This window comes from Lacerta agilis, chromosome 14 (genome assembly GCF_009819535.1).
Source record: "Lacerta agilis isolate rLacAgi1 chromosome 14, rLacAgi1.pri, whole genome shotgun sequence".
Lineage (NCBI taxonomy): Eukaryota > Metazoa > Chordata > Lepidosauria > Squamata > Lacertidae > Lacerta > Lacerta agilis.
The window spans coordinates 39,900,064-39,915,939 of record NC_046325.1 but is presented as its reverse complement, the minus strand read 5'-3'; positions in this window follow the sequence as shown (position 1 = coordinate 39,915,939).

The window sequence follows — 15,876 nt, the reverse complement described above, 5'->3', positions numbered from 1 at the left end:
GCCGTTCCCGCTGTAACTTGTACATTCAAATAAGGTCTGTAATACAACACAATACACTATATTAAACATCTTGACTGTGTTATTGCTTAATACACAACAATCACCTTCTCAATCCGGCCCGAGGACAGTCCGGGAATCAGCGTGTTTTAACATGAGTAGAATGTGCCCTTTTATTTAAAATGCATCTCTGGGTTATTTGTGAGGAATGCCTGGTGTTTTTGCATGAGTAGAATGTGCCCTTTTATTTAAAATGCATCTCTGGGTTATTTGTGGGGCATAGGAATCCGTTCATTTTTTATTTTTTATTTTTCAAAATATAGTCCAGCCTCGCCCAAGGTCTGAGGGATGGTGGACCGGCCCACAGCTGAAAAAGGTTGCTGACCCCTGCATTAGAAGGAAGAACAGGAGGGAAGGCAGTCTCTTGAAACAGCAGGATTAACCAGCAGGTCAAGCCGCAGGAAATATTGGACAGCGCCGGTCTGCTATAGCCTTGTCTGCTGCTAGGAGTAACATGCATCATTATTGCACCTTGTGAGTCCACTGGGGGGGCACATGAATGTGTTCGCCAGATAAAGAGGGCAAATCTTTCTCCCTGGAAGATGATATGCCAGCCAGGAGAGGTTGCTTTTTAGGGAAGACAGAGGCAATCCTCCCCCCACCACCACCACATTATTTCATAGGGAGCAGGTGGCGCTGTGGTCTAAACCACTGAGCCTCTTGAACTTGCCAATCAGAAGGTCGGCGGTTCAAATCCCCACAACGGGGTGAGCTCCCCTTGCTCTGTCCTGGCTTCTGCCAACTTAGCAGTTCGAAAGCACACCAGTGCAAGCAGATAAATAGGTACCGCTGTGGCGGGAATGTAAACAGCATTTCTGTGCGCTCCAGTTTCCGTCACGGTGTCCCGTTGCACCAGAAGCGGTTTAGTCTAAGGTTACCAGACGTCCCTGTTTCCTGGGGACAGTCCCCGGATTTATAAATCAGTCCCCTGACAAAATCAATTCCCGGAATGGTGAAGTTGAAAAGTGTCCCTGGGTTCGTTGAAAAAAAATCTGGTAACCTTAGTTTATTCCTGCTGGCCACATGACCCAGAAAGCTGTCTGTGGACAAACGCCGGCTCCCTCGGCCTGAATGCGAGATGAGCGCTGCAACCCCATAGTCGCCTTTGACTGGACTTAACAATCCAGGGGTCCTTTACCTTTTACCTTTTGCTATTATTTCAAATAATATGGAAATGTAAAGAGGAGGAGGGCATCTTTTTCATATGTTGTGGTCATGTAAGATAGTAAAAGCATTCTGGGAAATGATTTATAATGAATTGGGGGAGAAATTTTGAAAATAGCATTTGTTCTTCTTAATTTTAAAAAAAACACCCAGAAGCTTTTTTTTTAGCTATAATTGGTAAAAGATGTACCCAAAGATCGGGGGGGGGGGGAGAGGAAGAGACGACTATTTATGTATGCTACCACAGCTGCCCAAATGGTGTACGCCCAAAGATGGAAAGAAAAACAGTCCCAACGCAAGAAGATTGGCAATCAAAACTGACGTAATACGCATACTTACCGGAAGAATAAGAAATCAGAATGAGAGACGTTTTTTAACAGAATGGGGAAAATTTGTGGAATATATGAAGACAAACTGTAAGCAATTAAAAATGTTAGCAGGATTGATATAAACACGAGCAGTAAAAAAAATAACTTATAGAGAGCAAAAAGATTAAATTTAAAAATAGGTTGGAATTGGTTGTGCAGTAAGATTGTGATATAAAATAAGGAACTGCACAGAGGGAGGAGGGAAGTCGAATAAAATGTTTTGGTTTTTTGGGGGGTGTCATTTTTGTTGCAGAAACATTAACGAAAAATAGGGAAAATAAAATATTTTTTAAAAATTATCTCAAACCTCAAATTATTATTTCTCAGGCACATAAATAAATAAAAATCTAGCTAGGAGCTGTAAAATTTAACCACGACAAATTACCTTAATCTTTCTTGCTTTCACAATTTAATCTTACATGTATCCAGCAACAGGGTTCTGAAGCTTGCTGTAAACTTTACTCCAGGGGTCAGCAAACTTACCACGCCTCGGGCCGGTGTCTCCAGCACAGACCTCCGACCCGGATGTGCACCGGAAATAACGCTTGCGCATGCGCACAGCTATTCCCGGTGCTCCTCCGACCCAGAAGTGGGCGGTGGCAGTGGGCGGCGGGGGTTGCTGCGGGCCGGATATGGCCCACGGGCCTTAGTTTGGAGACCTCTGCTTTACTCACTTACCAACTGAAATTCCTTTTCTCCTTTCTACCGAAAGCTGAAATGACCCTCCTGAGTGCCTGCTTGCTCATCGTCATCATTATATAAATTTATATACCACCCTTACAGTAATAAAAACACAAAAATACATAATAACAGAAAAATAACTGTGGGGATAACCAACATCTGGGACAGCCAGTAACTCCCGGAGTGCCTGCTCCCACTGGCCGTGAATGGGTCCGTTGGTTATGAAGCTGAAGGTCGTGAGATTGTTGTTTGGAGTTCCGGATGTTTCTCTGGAGTCACGAAGGCTCCTCTGGAGTTACGAAGGCTTGAGGTTGCAAAAAAGGAAAGGATAAAAGAACGTGGCCAAAACTAAGAAGGCGGCCAAAACTAAAATTTAGAACTAAATAAATAAAGACTAAGAGACTGCAGTCAATGGTGGAGTTGCGCTCTGCTTCTCTGTGCGGCTTGGTTTCTCTTTCGCTTTCTCTCTTGGCTTGTCTCGCACGGTTGTTCTCTCTTGGCTTGTCTCGCGCACTCTACACACCACTACAGAGAGCAGGGGCCTTTTATTAGTAAACTGAACAACGTCATAACATCATCAATAACCAATCACAACATAGTATTCTGCTGAGTTTCCGGGCGGGAAACTTCTTTCCGACCGTTACTAAAGGCTGTTTTGGTGCGCTTTGCCTTAAGCGCGGAGGGATCCAGGCAACAAACCTTTGCCTGATCTCCTTGCCTTCCGTGCATAGCGCGGAAGGTTACCATGCAGCGGCAAGGTGCAGGAGCACCTGAAAATGTATTCCCACAAATAACCCCTCCACATAGAGAGAGATTAAAAGGCATAGATTGTTTAAATAGCCAAAGGCCTGGGACAAGAGGAATGTTTTCACCTGGCACCTAAAGATAGGTAACAAAGGCGCCAGGCAAGTGTCCCTGAGTAGATAGCTCAGTCCACAAAGCATGAGATTCTTAATCTCAGGGACGTGGGTTCGAGCCCCACGTTGGGGAAGAAGATTCCTGCATTGCAGGGGGTTGGACTCGATGACCCTCATAGTCCCATCCAACTCTGCAATTCTATGAAAGGAAGGAACAGAGCCAATCATTCCATCATTTCCACAATACATCTGACCTTCCCCCCCCCCCCACTTCCATGCTAATGGCAACCCTTGCCTAATGAGCAGGTGACTAATAGTTTCAACCACCAGATCTAATCAAAAGCAAAGCACTTTAAACCTTCACGTTCTATTTTCAAATGTTGCCTAAACCCACATTTTTCCGCCTGCAGTTGAATCCCATAAGCAGTTGCGTCCCCAGTCAAAATATTGCACAAGTCAACTTCCATCTATGTATTTTCTCATCTTGGGTTTGTACACCGGCGACATCTCAAATAACAAATTGTACGGTACCCGGTTACTATTGTTGCGAATGGTGACAGTGTTTAAGTTGAGATAGAATTGCCCTAGGCTCCTGTATGCATTTTAATGGCTATTTGACCCCACTGTATGTTTCCCTGCTGTAAGTTTGTGTGTGAGAGAGAGGGAGATGCTGATGAAAGAGAATGCCGTGCAAAAACGCGTAAAGGTAAAGGTACCCCTGACCGTTAAGTCCAGTCGCGGGCGACTCTGGATTTGCTTGCTCATCTCGCTCTATAGGCCAAGGGTGTCGGCGTTTGTCAGCAGACAGCTTCCTCTATGGTGGGAAATAGAGGACAAACCTCTATTTCCCACCATTCAGTATAATGAAGAATTTTTTAGGTGGGTATTAGTAAAGGTAAAGGGACCCCTGACCATTAGGTCCAGTCGTGTCCAACTCTGGGGTTGTTGGCACTCATCTTGCATTACTGGCCGAGGGAGCCGGCGTACAGCTTCCGGGTCATGTGGCCAGCATGACTAAGCTGCTTCTGGCGAACCAGAACATGACTAAGCTGCTTCTACCTTCCCACCGGAGCGATAACTATTTATCTACTTGCACTTTCACATGCTTTTGAACTGCTAGGTGGGCAGGAGCAGGGACCAAACAATGGGAGCTCACCCCGTCGCAGGGATTCAAACCGCCGACCTTCTGATTGACAAGCCCTAGCTCAGTGGTTTTGACCACAGCACACATAACCCCCCATTGGCTTTGACTTCAGCAGGACTTGCTTCACAGAATGTATGGTCAAGATGGTACTATAAGTCTTGCACGTTCAGTAACACTATTCTTTATAAAAATAAAAATAAATCCCTGAAGATGCATTAGGAATCCTCAAAAGCCCAGTTAATCAGTTAATTTTGAGGACCGGCTAGTGGGTTCTTGCTTGCCTTCTTTACCAATGCTCAGCTTTGCAGAAAAATGGGCTCGGGACTTATCCCAGGCAAAGTCCACGCATTAAAGCACTCCCTCTCTCCCTCCAACCCCGGAGCTTTCCCTGAAAAATCCTGCTCTTTGAAGCTTGGTCGGAGCAAACATCAGTTCACAGAAAGCTCGAACTGACGTTTGCTCTGATTCAACTTTAAAGAGCATGTTTTCACAGGGAAACCAGCTACGCAAATGTGTGCAATCCCTTTTTTTGGGGGGGGGGTAGTCACGGCACAATGAAAACATCAGATTCTATCTGTCTGACACGAACCTGGAAGTAACTGCAAGGGTGGCTGAGTTTTTGTCAATGATATCTCTCAGAGTGATGAATGGCACTATTTAGCAGGAAGAAACTCCAATGAAAATCCTCGTTATTACATATTTTACATGGCTGTTTATAGCAAACTATGGCAAGTTCTTAAAGAAATTGGAGTGCCGGATCACCTCATTTGTCTCCTGAGAAATCTCTATGTGGGACAAGAAGCTACAGTTAGAACTGGATATGGAACAACTGATTGGTTCAAAATTGGGAAAGGAGTACGACAAGGCTGTATATTGTCTCCCTGCTTATTTAACTTATATGCAGAATTCATCATGCGAAAGGCTGGACTGGATGAATCCCAAACCGGAATTAAGATTGCCGGAAAAAATATCAACAACCTCAGATATGCTGATGATACTACCTTGATGGCAGAAAGTGAGGAAGAATTAAAGAACCTTTTAATGAGGGTGAAAGAAGAGAGCGCAAAATATGGTCTGAAGCTCAACATCAAAAAAACTAAGATCATGGCCACTGGTCCCATCACCTCCTGGCAAATAGAAGGGGAGGAAATGGAGGCAGTGAGAGATTTCACTTTCTTGGGTTCCATGATCACTGCAGATGGTGACAGCAGTCACGCAATTAGAAGACGCCTGCTTCTTGGGAGAAAAGCAATGACAAACCTAGACAGCATCTTAAAAAGCAAAGACATCACCTTGCCGACAAAGGTCCGTATAGTTAAAGCTATGGTTTTCCCAGTAGTAATGTACGGAAGTGAGAGCTGGACCATAAAGAAGGCTGATCGCCGTAGAATTGATGCTTTTGAATTATGGTGCTGGAGGAGACTCTTGAGAGTCCCATGGACTGCAAGAAGATCAAACCTATCCATTCTCAAAGAAATCAGCCCTGAGTACTCACTAGAAGGACAGATCCTGAAGTTGAGGCTGCAGTACTTTGGCCACCTCATGAGAAGAGAAGAATCCCTAGAAAAGACCCTGATGTTGGGAAAGATGGAGGGCACAAGGAGAAGGGGACGACAGAGGATTAGATGGTTGGACAGTGTTCTCGAAGCGACTAACATGAGTTTGGCCAAACTGCGAGAGGCAGTGAAGGATAGGCGTGCCTGGCGTGCTCTGGTCCATGGGGTCACGAAGAGTCGGACATGACTGAACGACTGAACAACAACAACAAATACAATACACACACACACACACAGAATGAGTCGTTTAAAAGAGGTCCCATGGAACATGTGTACTCTGTATCCACGGGGCCTCTTTTAAAGGACTCACCCTGTATATATATAATTTTATTAAATTTTCTGTTTTACAATTTAAAATACTCATTTTACATTCTTAAGATATCGGTGAATTCCCCTCTTCTCTTTCCGTGGCTCATTTTACATATCATAAATCCCTGCATATTTTACAAAAACTATACTGTTCAGGATTCCATTATTGCGTCCATCAAAGCTTGTTTACACGGTTGAATTTGCCTCAATGCTGCCAGCGTTTTCAGCTGTGTACAATTCTTTCCCATATATTCAATAAACGTTTTCCAATCTTCTTTAAACGTATGTTCTTCTTGTTCTCTTAGTCTATATGTTTTTTTGTATATATTTTAAAATTTTCTATGTGGATCTTTTATGATGACACATACTTTTAATGCCTAATAAAGGTTTGGCGAAGTGAAGTGAAGGTTGGGGCAAAACACACACACACACACACAGAGAAAGAGAGACAGAGACAGAGAGAGAGAAGGAACCTTAAGCACTGCTCTCTGCCTGGAAAGTGCAGAGCAAAAGGTAAGTGGAGATAACTGTTCCAAAGCGACTAAGCACCCATTGCATTACTGTACTGTGCTGTGTTATAGAGCCAGTGTGGTGTAGTGGTTAAGAGCGGTAGACTCGTAATCTGGTGAACCGGGTTCGTGTCTCCGCTCCTCCATGTGCAGCTGCTGGGTGACCTTGGGCTAGTCACACTTCTCTGAAGTCTCTCAGCCCCACTCACCTCACAGAGTGTTTGTTGTGGGGGAGGAAGGGAAAGGAGAATGTTAGCCGCTTTGAGTCTCCTTCGGGTAGTGATAAAGCGGGATATCAAATCCAAAAATGACTGATCCGTTCCCCATGCCTAATATCTCCCAAGCAAATTGAGGGTGGTGTAGGTCTATTGAAATTGAGGGTGGTGTAGGTCTATGGTTTTCCCAGTAGTAATGTACGGAAGTGAGAGCTGGACCATAAAGAAGGCTGATCGCCGAAGAATTGATGCTTTTGAATTATGGTGCTGGAGGAGACTCTTGAGAGTCCCATGGACTGCAAGAAGATCAAACCTATCCATTCTCAAAGAAATCAGCCCTGAGTGCTCACTAGAAGGACAGATCCTGAAGTTGAGGCTCCAGTACTTTGGCCACCTCATGAGAAGAGAAGACTCCCTAGAAAAGACCCTGATGTTGGGAAAGATGGAGGGCACAAGGAGAAGGGGACGACAGAGGATGAGATGGTTGGACAGTGTTCTCGAAGCGACTGGCATGAGTTTGGCCAAACTGCGAGAGGCAGTGAAGGATAGGCGTGCCTGGCGTGCTCTGGTCCATGGGGTCACGAAGAGTCGGAAACGACTGAACGACTGAACAACAACAACAACAGGTCTATTGATAGATATATACATCCCAAATAAGCTCTCGAAGCAGAATAAGCCGAAATGCCTCCCCCGACTTTACCGCTCCTAAATCGTGCTGCAGGCGGCCTTTTCGTGATATGGGGATGGAAGCTGCAAACGGGGACAAAGTGTACGACAAAATCAGTGAGGGCACAAAGTGGGAGGAGGGTGCTTTATCTCTCCCCCCCACCCCGGCATCACACAGCATGAACAACCCTTACTGTCAGTTTCGGTTGTTTGCAAGTGTGCAAGATAAGCACGATGCAATAGAAACCACTACAAAGAAATGATTGTGCAGTATATTGGGGACTTCAAGCAACTTTGGGATATATCATCATCATCATTATCATTATTATTATTAAAATGTGTGTATTGCCCATCATCCGAATATCCCAGGGCGGTTCACCGTGGAAAAATACAAAATGAGAACATAAAATATGTAAAACAAACCAATAACCCCTCCGCCAACACACAGATTTTAAAAGCCACAGAGAAGTCATATCGACAGACCCGATGGTTACCCCTGTGATAGGAATGTGCCATTTTAGACTTTAAAGGCTCGCTACAGATTCTAGAATCAGCTGGGGAGGCAGCATGGGATCTCCACACATCTGGGGGAAGGTTTAAACCTTCTCTAACCATGTAATGAGGTGGTGGGTGGTGCCAATGGTCACATGTGCCCCCAGGGGATCCCCTGTTCTAAAGGTGGTGGTGGGGGGGGGAGAGTTATAGTCAAGGTGTCTGCATCAGCAGCTAAGAGTGGCGGACTCGTAATCTGGTGAACTGGGTTCGCTTCCCCGCTCCACCACATGCAGCTGCTGGGTGACCTTGGTCTAGTCACACTTCTCTGAAGTCTCTTAGCCTTCAGAGTGCTTGTTGTGGGGGAGGAAGGGAAAGGAGATTGTTAGCCGCTTTGAGACTCCTTAAGGGGAGTGAAAGGCGGGATATCAAGTCCAAATTCCTCCTCCTCCTCCTCCTCCTCCTCCTCCTCCTCTTCTTCTAGCAGATTTGTTTTGATCCCAGTACTGTTAATAATAACATACACTGTCTAATTAAGGGGACACAGATGGCACTGTGGCCTAAACCACTGAGCCTCTTGGGCTTGCTGATCAGAAGGTCGGTGGTTCGAATCCCCGTGACCAGGGCCGTCTTAGAGGGATCGGGCGCTGTGGCGCAGCGATCCCTCGGCGCCCCCGGCCTGCCGCCTCTCCGCCCGCCTCCCTCCTGCGCTGGCCGCCCCTCGGGAGGGTGGGTGGGTGAGTGGGGGATGAGGGGCGTGGCGTTGGAGCGGGCACTTGTGCGCCGGCGGGCGGGGGATGCGGGCGGGCGCTCGCGCACCGGCGGGTGGGTGGGCTGCAAGCGGGCGGGCGGGTGGGCTGCAAGCGGGCGGGCGGGCGGGCTGCAAGCCGGCCGCCCTCGCCTCCTGGAGCCCCAGCTGGAGTGCTGGAAGTGCGCGCAAAGCCCTGCGCTGCTCCAGCGCTCCAGCTGGGGCTCCGGGAGGCGAGGGCGGCCGGCTTGCAGCCTGCCCGCCCACCCACCTGTAGGGGCGGGGCGTGTTGGGGAGGGGGAGCCCGGCATGCCGGTGGGCTCGTGGGGGCGCCCCTGGGGGGCCCGGCGCCCTGGTGCGCTGCGCCATCAGCCCCTATGGATGAGACGGCCCTGCCCGTGACGGGGTGAGCTCTCGTTGCTCTGTCCCAGCTCCTGTCAACCTAGCAGTTCGAAAGCACACCAGTGCAAGTAGATAAACAGGTGCCGCTGCTGTGGGAAGGTAAATGGTGATTCCATGCTTTTCATCACGGTGTCCTGTTGCGCCAGAGGCAGTTTAGTCATGCTGGCCACATGACCCGGAAAGCTGTCTGTGGACAAACGCCGGCTCCCTCGGCCTGAAAGCGAGATGAGTGCCACAACCCCATAGTCGCCTTTGATGGGACTTAACAGTCCAGGGGTCCTTTACCTTTTTTTTTTTTACACTGTCTAATTCCATTCCAAAACACTTTGATGACTGCTATTATCCATGTTTGACACAGCGCATACGGCATTGCTCCTAGCAGGTGTAGGATGCCCTCAGCTCATTTCCATAAAGCAGTGTGCTCAGCATGCAAACCTGGCAGACCTTCTTAGGCCAGCAAACTCACCACGCCTCGGGCCGGTGCCTCCACCGCCGATTGAGTGGCTGGCTGGAGGGCGGGGGAGCGCACGCCCATACGTGTGCACACACGCTATGTCCAGCGCACTTCTGGGTCGGAGGAGCACCGGAAATAGCTTGTGCTCATGTGCACTGGCCTCCTCCGACCTGGATGTGCAACAGAAATAACGTGCATGTGCACAAGCTATTTCTGGTGCTCTCCAACCCAGAAGTGGGCAGCCGCGCAGTGCCACGCTGGTAAGAGCGGGCGGGGGTCGCCGCGGGCCAAATAAATGAGTCCCTCGGGCCTTATCCGGCCCGCGGGCCTTAGTTTAGGGACCTCTGTTCTTAGGGTTGCCATATTTTGAAGAGCAGAAAAGAGGACACATTTGCCGACTTCTGCTTTTAACGCTTTTAACAACTCTCATTTTAAATACCTCCCGCTTTTATGTAGGCCATGGAAGCTGTGATATGTTGCTAGTAGCAATGTTCTTAACTTTCAACAAAATAATAATAATAATAATAATAATAATAATAATAATAATATGTGGGGATAACCAGCATCTGGGACAGCCAGTAATTCCGGAGTGCCTGCTCCCACTGGTCGTGAAAGGGTCCGCTGGTTATGAAGCTGAAGGTCGTGAGATTGTTGTTTGGAGTTCCGAAGGTTTCTTTGGAGTGACGAAGGCTTGAGGCTCCAAAAGGGAAAGGATAAAAGAGCGGCAGGAAGTGTGGCCAAAACTAAGAAGGCGGCCAAAAATAAAATAAAGAAATAATTAAATAAAGACTAAGAGACTGCAGTCAGTGGTGGAGTTGCGCTCTACTGCTCTGTGCGGCTTGGTTTCTCTTTCGTTTTCTCTCTTGGCTTGTCTCACACGGTTGTTCTCTCTTGGCTTGTCTCGCGCACTCTACACACCACTACAGAGAGCAGGGGCTATTTATTAGTAAACTGAACAACGTCATAACATCATCATTAACCAATCACAACATAGCATTTGGTTGAGTTTCCGGGCGGGAAACTTCTTTCCGACCGTTACTAAAGGCTTTTTTGGCGCTCTTTGCCTCAAGCGCGGAGGGATCCAGGCAGCAAACCTTTGCCTGATCTCCTTGCCTTCCGTGCATAGCGCGGAAGGTTACTGTACTGCGGCAAGGTGCAGGAGCACCTGAAAACGTATTCCCACAATAATACATACATACATACATACATACATACATACATACATACATACATACCGTACATACATATTGCTCCCTCACTTGCCACATGTAAGTATTTGTGCTCATGTTCACATTTTGTGAGCATAGGTGTGCACAGAACAATTTATCAAACTGCTTAACATATACATATGAACTCTCCTTAAAGGCAGGGGGATATTAACTCCTGCCCTCCCAGACTCCTCCTCCAAGATCTTGTAGCTGAGCCAGCGTCCTTTGAGTTCAGCCACAAGAGAACTGATTTATACTGTATGTAGCTTAGTTTAAGATGCTGCTCTGTTGTGATTCTCTGATACAGACTAACTTAGCCGGGTGACTTAGAGCTGAGTCTAATGCATTAGAAAAAATTTCTTGGGTTACTGTAAACCAGAAAACCAAACAAAAACCCTCAACATTTTGCCTTTTTTTTTTTAAAAAAAACCCCACCTTGATAGAATTTTTAATCCTGAAAAAGAGGACATGTCGGGGTGGGGGGGGGGAGGAAATATGATAACCAGACCTGAAAAAGAGAATGCATCCTGGAAAAAGAGGACATATGGCAACCTTACTCTTCGCATTGGACTTTAGCATCACATTCTCCCATAATGCAATCTGGAAAATGTTGTTGTTCAGTCATGTCTGACTCTTTGTGACCCCATGGACCAGAGCACGCCAGGCACTCCTGTCTTCCGCTGCCTCCCGCAGTTTGGCCAAACTCATGCCAGTCGCTTCGAGAACACTGTCCAACGATCTCATCCTCTGTCGTCCCCTTCTCCTTGTGCCCTCCATCTTTCCCAACATCAGGGTCTTTTCCAGGGAGTCTTCTCTTCTCATGAGGTGGCCAAAGTACTGGAGCCTCAACTTTAGGATATGCCCTTCCAGTGAGCACTCGGGGCTGATTTCTTTAAGGATGGATAGGTTTGATCTTCTTGCAGTCCATGGGACTCTCAAGAGTCTCCTCCAGCACCATAATTCAAAAGCATCAATTCTTCGGCGATCAGTCTTCTTTATGGTCCAGCTCTCACTTCCATACATTACCACTGGGAAAACAACATTGCAACAAAAGATGCCACGAAACTCAAGAGTTTGGCTCTTTCCCCTTTCCCCAGGTCTTTTACTCCATTGGCCATCTCCTTCTGGACTCCAGGACTTGAGGACTGAAAAGCAAATGCTACAGAATTCATTTGGCAACAACACCTGATATTAAGGAGAGTTTAAGGGTCCAATCTCTCACATCCTAGTCTCCGAAGTCTGCTTTCCTGTTATGCTTACAGGTGGCCATAAGATGGCAGCATTCCAAAATGGCACTGAAATAAGAAAGCAAGGAAACTGGTGTCTTAATTTTACTCTTTCGGCGTCTTACGTTTTTGTTTTAATGTGATTTCAGCAATGTTAAGTCAAGAGGAATGACTCAAAAAGAGAAGAAGGAGGAGGAGGAGGAGGAGGAGGAGAAGAAGAAGAAGAAGAAGAAGAAGAAGAAGAAGAAGAAGAAGACTTCCCCTAATTCACTTGTAGAATTCGCTCACCGTTCTTCTAAATCAGGCATCCCCAACCTGCGGCCCTCCAGGTGTTTTGGCCTACAACTCCCATGATCTCTAGCTAACAGGACCAGTGGCCAGGGATGATGGGAATTGTACTCCAAAACATCTGGAGGGCCGAAGGTTGGGGATGCCTGTTCTAAATTATGAAAATGCTGGTGCCTCTCATACATGGGGAAGCGTGGCTGGGTTACTATAATGCAGAAAACCCCGCCACAAATAGATTGCTTAGGAAGCAGGGCTGGCCCAATACAATTTGGCACCTGAGGCAAACCACAAAATGGTGCCCCCCCCCTGCCCACCAGGAAAGAAGGAGGAAGTGAAGATCTACATTGGGAACAAGGGTAGACCAGCAGAGCCTCCTATTCACCAATATGCCACTGTAGAGATGGCATAAGGGATGGCTGCCAACAGGGGCGTTCCTAGCCCCTTGGCTGCCCGGGGTGAGAAGCCAAGAGGCACCCCTGGGGGGCGGGGCATCGCGGCGCGTGCGTCATGACGTCATGAAGCATGCACACGCGGCGACGCCCCACCCCCGGGGGATGCCGGGCGGGGGCTTTGGGAGCCTCTGCGGGCTGCAGAGACCCCCGAAGCCGCCGCCCGGGCCCCCTTGGGGGAGCGCAAATGGGGCAGGGAGAGGGGCAGGTCAGCGAAGAGGGGTGTCAGCCCTCTTCGCTGGCCCGCCCCTCGCCTTGCCCCGGCTCTGCAAGCCAGCCAGCGGCACGAAAAGCTGCTGGAGGGCGGGGGCTATTTTCGGTGACACCCCGACTCGCTGGCGGCCCCTGCGGCTCCACCCCGGCAGTGCCGAAAATAGCCTAAAAAGAATAATAATAAAAAAGTTTTTTAAAAGCCCAATGGGCGGGGCCGATACCTGATGTGTCACCCCCAGCAGGGGCGCTGACCGGGGCCCCCCGCCCCCTCCGCCCCCCCTGCGATGCCCCTGGCCGCCAAGGAGGCAGCAGATCCAGTCTCCGAGGACTATATCACAGCCAACACTGCCACCGTTGTAGCAGCAGCAGGCAATGCATTCCTTGGAGGCTGGATCTGCTGCTTCTGTGGATCTTGCTCCCGGGTGAGCCGGCCTGCAGGTCCGGTGTCCTTTCCACAATGAGATACACAACAAAGTGCATGGGACGCGGGTGGCGCTGTGGTCTAAACCACTGAGCCTCTTGGGCTTGTCGATCGGAAGGTTGGCAGTTGAATCCCCACGACAGGGTGAGCTCCCGTTGCTCGGTCCCAGCTTCTGCCAAACTAGCAGTTTGATGAGCACGCAACCCCATAGTCGCCTTTGGCTGGACATAACCATCCAGGTGTCCTTTACCTTTACCCTTTTTTTTACACAAAATGGCAGGACTACCGTTTACATTCTTGAAGCAGGCTGGGCTAGACTGCTACAGTGAAACATCTGCCTGCTGGGAACTGGTTGCGCTGACTCAGGATATTAGTGAGCAAGAGGGGACATGGGGTCGGCCAGATCATCTCAGGGGACTCAGCTACATTAGTAAAAAAAAAAGAGTATTAAATATGTTATAACACCAGATGGTGCTGTAGAGTTTGTTCTTTCGACAACGTGATTTCCCTTTACAGTCGTACCTTGGCTCCCGAACGCCTTGGGAGTCGAACGTTCTGGCTCCCAAATGATCGAAAACTGCAAGTGAATGTTTTCAAACGTTCTTTTGGAAGCCGAACATCCAACAGGGCTTCTGCGGCTTCCGATTGGCTGCGGGTGCTTCCTGCAGCCAACCAGAAGCCATGCTTTGGAAGTCGAATGTTTCGGAAGTCGAACGGACTTCTGGAACGGATTTCGTTTGACTTCCAAGGTACGACTATATGAGCTTTACAACGTGTTTTCCTGAAACATTTTTTTAAATATATGTTTATATATCCAGCCAGGGAAACCTTTGCTTTTGGGTTGGTGAAAATGGCATCCGCTAGGTTTTCTGTGGGGACAGGAGAATGAATTTGACAGGATGCAGAGAGGACCACAAGACTTGAGGAAACAGTTATAGGGTCTGTGTAACACCATAAGGTAACTAGGAATGGGGGAAAGTTTGCTCTAGCTTGCATTTTAATGAGCCTCCCTAATGACTTATGATTATTATAATTGTTATATATTTGTTTATACTCCACCCTTTTCCCTTGACAGGAATTTGCAGTGAGAATAAAGGGTAAAGGTAAAGGGGACCCCTGACCATCAGGTCCAGTCGTGTCCGACTCTGGGGTTGCGGTGCTCATCTCGCTCTATAGGCCGAGGGAGCCGGCAGACAGCTTCCGAATCATGTGGCCAGCATGACTAAGCTGCTTCTGGTGAACCAGAGCAGTGCACGGAAACGCCGTTTACCTTCCCGCTGGAGCGGTCCCTATTTATCTACTTGCACTTTGACATGCTTTCGAACTGCTAGGTGGGCAGGAGCTGGGACCGAGCAACGGGAGCTCACCCTGTGGCAGGGATTCGAACTGCCGACCTTCTGATCAGCAAGCCCTAGGCTCTGTGGTTTAACCCACAGTGCCACCTGGGTCCCCCTGCAGTGAGAATAAGAACAGCTAAAAACATAGGAAAACACACACATCCACGATTAAAAAACAATTAAACGTTCATAGAATTAAAGCTCTCTCTCTCTCTCTCATCTATTAAAACTATACAGATAATTACCATAATACAACAACATGACACTTTCCTTAAAACAGTCGGTTCTCAAAACCTGCTGGAATAAGAAGTTCTTCACTTGCCAACCAGGGCCGGCGCGTCCATTTAGGCGAACTAGGCAGTTGCCTAGGGTGCCAAAATGGAGGGGGCGCTGGCCAGGCTTGGGCGGGGGAACGGGGGGTAGCAGCAGCTTCTCCGCTGTAGCGGAGTGGTGCTGCTTGCCCCCTACACAACCCCCCGGCTCCCGCTAAAGCAGGCTTTGGCGGGGGGCGGGCGGTGGGACGGGCGAGCAGCAGCTTCTCTGCTACAGCGGAGAAACTGCTGCTTGCCTCTCCACCACCCCCCCAGCTCCCGCCAAAGCAGACTTTGGCGGGGGGGGGGGGGCGCCAGAAGGTGTTTCGCCTAGGGCAAAAAAAGCCCTAGCACCGGTCCTGTTGCCAACAGGAAGACAACTAGGAGGGAACCAGCCAAACTTCTCTAGGGAGGAAGTTCCAAAGAAATGCAGCTAGCATTTGAAATTTACACTTCTCGGAATTGGGTGGTGCTTTTCTCTCCCCCCCCCCCCCCCGGCTAAAGTGTACAAAAATGCACCTATTAGGGGAAAGTGTGCGGAACAATGCATATACAACTGAAAACAGCATACAAAAATGCATTACTTTAGGGAGCATTGCTTGCAGGGCCATCTTAAGCATATCCGGCGCCGTGGTGCAAAGATCCCTCCGGCGCAAACCCCCCCCCCCCGTTTCCCAGAGTTGTCGACCTTTTCCCAAGCCTCTGCGGGAATCGCTCTCCTCCCGCCGAGGCTTGGGAAGGAAGCTGCACGCCCGCCAGGCATATAGTTGGCGGGCGCAGCTTCCATCCTAAGCCTCTGCA